A 4720-nucleotide genomic window follows, 5' to 3' on the forward strand; every position below is an offset into this window, starting at 1 on the left:
TGGTCTTCCATCTTCTCCACGTATGAGAAACTCACAGGCACCAGGGTGGAGGGCTCACCACAGCTGGCCCTTCTTTCCATGTTCCCGGGCTCCTATAAGTCAGTTAAGAGAGGCTTGCTCCGATTCTTTGTGCTGGCGGCTAGGGCGGTAATACCGAGGCATTGGAAATCCTCTTTGAACCCGACCTTGAAGGAATAGATTGATGAGATGCAGTCTCTTTGTAGAACTGAGGAACTTACGGCCAACCTGTATGATCGCTGCTCCCAATTCTATGAAGTATGGAGTGCTTGGATACACTTTTGCACCACCGATGCCTTTCGTGAGCTGCTCTCTGTCTGATTACACGGGCTTTCCCCTGCAGGGGTGGCTCGGATACTTAGTTAGATGAGTAGGAGAATGGTCACGCCTCTTCCTCTTTTTGTTTTGATACCTACCCTCCCTTTCCTACTCTAGCTGGCTCTCTGCCCCTCCTTTTCTGTCTGACTACTTTTTTTTATCTTCCCATGCTGCTTTCTTTCTCTTTCTTCCCCATCTCCTGCCCTTTTCTATCCCTCTCTACTTACCCTCTGTTTCTGCATTATTTGGTACAGAGTTTGGCCTGTATTATTTAGTGGCAGTCAGGGCCTCGTTGAAACGTGCCTTAGCACATAGATGCCTGCTCATGTTAGGCTACATCCCTGGCTGTGATATGTGAAACGGCAAGCGTTGATACTGTGTGCGAGCCCACCTGATTTTGGAGCCCTGCAAGGGTCTTTCAATAATGTGCCTATGTGTTGCATTACAATACCAGACATATGTGCAGACTTTGTATTCTTTGTCTTGTTTTTGTAAACGCTGTTTTCTATAATTCTCTTCAATAAAAACATTATCTTTAAAATAAAAATTTAAATGCTAGTTTAAAAAAACCGAAAAAAAAACAGTTTTCAACTTTCTTTCATTCTTTTTTGCATTTCAGTGCTGCTGATCTCCACCAGCCTATTTCAGTCACTTCCTGTCTACATGCACTCACTCCCGTGTTGGGCTTTCTGATGGTGACACTGGAGTAGCATGCATGAGCAGTGTGTGTATGCATGGATGCTTGTAGACTCTAAGGTTGGGTTCACACCTGGGTGTTTTTCAGCGCTGATCGAAGCGCTGAAAAACGCTCAGCAAGTGAAATCCCATAATTTCCTATGGGCATGGGTCCCACCTGGGCGTATTTCAGCGCGTGGAAATGTGCTGAAAAAATGCCCTACGACCAAACAAGTACAGGAGCTTCTTTTGGGGCGTATTTCCACGCATATCCATTCGTATTCCCGAGTGTGGCTCGGGGTTAACAAAGCAGTAACCCCGAGACACACTCGGGAATACATCGTAGGTCTTACCTTGTCCACTATCCCCGCTGTGTACTCCAGCCGCTGCGGTCTTACGGTTTCGTCCCTTGCGAGTGTTCGCGTCGCAGGGGGGCGGAACCGGCGGGAAGGTTGAAAGTTAAAAAAAACAAATAACCCGAAAAGAAGATAGAGAAAATAAAGGAAAAATAAATCATACCGCCAGGGAGGTATAAAAACGAGCGTCGAATGCGTGTTTCACTGAACTAAAAAACTTGATAAAAACGAGCTGAAGAAACGCGCCTATAGTAACGCCCAGGTGTGAACCCAGCCTAATAGGGGCACATATGAAAGGGTGACAATGCAGTTACATAATTGGAAGATGGTTGTCACCCCATAACAAATAACAAAAAAGTGCCTGAACAAAGACCTTTTTCTTTCTTTTCAACAGATAAAAAAGCCAATGCATTTCGGGGGTTGTGTGAACCTCTGAAATGCATTGGACTTTTTTATCTTGTTGATTGAAAAAAACATCTGAACTCTATCACCATTGGTGTGATGCCCTTACTGCTATGTACCAATAACAGCCAGAGTTTCCAGGAACAAACTCTGCTGGGATACCGGGAATTCTTCTAAAATGACACTGGTGAAATTATTGATAAACGGCGCTGTTTTAAAATTGTATCTGAGATTCAAGTGGTTAACATGAAGAGCTTTGGACTTTGAATAATTGATTTCATAGCTGTACAGTTGCTTAATCATTCTGGTAATACATGTAAAACTGGGATTTAGCCAGTAAAATGACAACCTTTTAATTATTTGTAAATAAATCCTAGAGCTCACCTGCCTTTTAGGAATAAACCTTGTTCTGCTTAGTAGCAAATACATTAGTACAGCATCATCTTACTGCCGCGTACAGTACAGCATAGCATGCACAATGTTTTAAGCTAGTTGCACCCTGTCTCAATTGCTTGACTGTATAAGTAATATACAGTAGGTGCATGAAAACACAACCCTAAAGGATCAGCACAGATTTCATTACAAAACTACAAAATTACTTGTGTAGCAATTAAACATATTAATTATTAACAAAAGTGGTGTCTTCTTTAAATAGAAACATACTGGAGAACAGCACTGTAAAAAATACAGGGGCTGTTATTTCAGACCTCCTTCTGAAAATGCTAATTGACCAGCAACAAGCATTCAGTAAGCCAAATCAGTGCAAAGTCTGAACTCCTGTTGTACATACTTCCTCTGGGCAATGGCAGACCTCAATTGAAGCCCAGTTCATGGCTCCTTGCCGGCAGGACATTGGGTGTACCGTATAAGGTATAGCAACAAAAACGACAACAGCGCCTTCAATTGCAAGATGGCCAGCTCTGATAAAAGAAACACTGAAGAGGCAGCTCCCACAGGTCAAATAGACCGCCAATCTAAGAAACAAGAAACGAAAAAGGGCACCTCCATAGTGTAAAAATGTAATTTAATGATAAAACACACAGCTTAGGCTGTACTTACAAAAGTTCAGTAGAATAAAAGCATGTAGAATTTGATGGGAACTCAAAACCTCTAGCCAGGATGATCTGGCTAGAGGTTTTGTATTGCAAAGATGTATTGCACCAGCGTCCTCTGCCCCTATATGTTCAACAGGTTTACGCGTTTCTGGGGCACGCCCCCTTCATCAGAACCTATGAAACATGCTTTTATTCTACTTAACTTTTGTAAGTACAGCCTAAGCTGTGTGTTTTATCATTAACTTACATTTTTACACTATGGAGGCGCCCTTTTTCGTTTCTTGTTTCTTAGTATAAGGTATACCCAGAAACTTAATCTGACCAATTTGGGCATAAAATATACACTCTGGTCTTCTTCTCCCATTGCAGCTGCTGTGGCTGGCAAATTCACTGAGACTGCATATCACTTGGACAACAGGGTCCAGGGAGTCACTGCAAAGGCTCCTGTGTAAATGATGTAAATGATGCCCTGTGTACCTGAGGCCTGGAAAAACAGCATTAGCCAACTTCATTGATCAATACAGTCTAACAATGTTATTATTTAGACAAGTTCTTTTAATGTCAACAAAGCTGAACTCCAGCAAAAGAAAAAAAAAAACAAAAAAACCAAAACAAATGTATCATAGCACAGGGAAAGATGTCTCCCTGCTTTTGTGGAAACATTATAAAATAAGGAAGTTAATAAGGGATATTTTTGGCATAAAACTGATCCAGGATAGCTGTGTCATCTACGGTCTCTTTATTCTTTAAGAGTTTTAGAAACTGTTGGTCTCTCCCCTTGATTAACACCAAATCTGGTTCTCTTTGTGCTTCAGAAATAACCTTTTCCCCACCATTAGAGACATTCCCCTGCCTACTCTCACCTACAAAGTGTTATTCTTTTTAGCCATCACCTCTCTGAGAGTCTTTTTGCTGCAAGGCTCACCTTAAAAAAATGGACTTATGTTTCAGAGGCGATATTTTGGGGCTTCCATTTATTTTTAGGGTATATTGTTTTTACTTTATGTTGATATGGCCTATAGTCCAGGTTAAAATGCTTTCTTTTTTTCTTTGCAGCAAGGCTTCCCTTTAAATTAAATTGTGATTTTGTTTTAGGGGTGGTATTTTGGGTTTTCATTTCTTTCTTTGCATCATTTGATGTGAGTGTCTGAGCTGGCGGACTTATATTGCAAGGAACCCTTTTGCATGGGTGGTGTTAAGGCCTAGGATGCCCCTTCTTGCTTAAAGTACTACCTACTTTGCATTGCTCTCCCTGTCTGTTTTTTTTTTTTTTTTTAACTACGGCAGGGACAGCCTTACAAGGAAAAAAAAAATGTTCATTTAAAAAATGAAATCTGTAAATACTGTATTAAAAATGATTACTTCTGCATGCAGAACCTTTCCCTCTCACTTAAGGCATTTTGTTTCAATAACAACTGCGTAGGAGAGCAAATGCCTCATTTTGTAAAGATTGGGAAAGTGAGGGGAAATGTTCCAATGTAACACAGATGGCAATTCCCACCCCAAAAAAAAATCACTTGCCCTCGACTTGAGTGCATTTTGCCAAAATCTTCATCTTCAATTTTCAATGTTGGAGTAGCAAAAACTCAGTTTTGCTCATGGAAATAGAAAGGTTTTTCTTAGAATAAGTGGTGATAAATAGATAGATAGATAGATGATAGTTGATAGTTAAAGAGAGAGAGAGAGATGGAGATTTTAAGATGATAGATAATAGATATAGATGGATAGATGTAGATAGATAGATAGATGTAGATGGATGGATAGATAGATAATAAGATAATAGTAGATAGATAATACGATAATAGATAGATAGATAGATAATTAGATCATAGGAGAGAGAGAGAGAGAGAGAGAGAGAGAGAGAGAGAGAGAGAGAGAGAGAGAGAGAGAGAGAGA

This window comes from Nanorana parkeri, unplaced genomic scaffold, assembly GCF_000935625.1.
Source record: "Nanorana parkeri isolate BGI_ZX_2015 unplaced genomic scaffold, ASM93562v1 scaffold252, whole genome shotgun sequence".
Lineage (NCBI taxonomy): Eukaryota > Metazoa > Chordata > Amphibia > Anura > Dicroglossidae > Nanorana > Nanorana parkeri.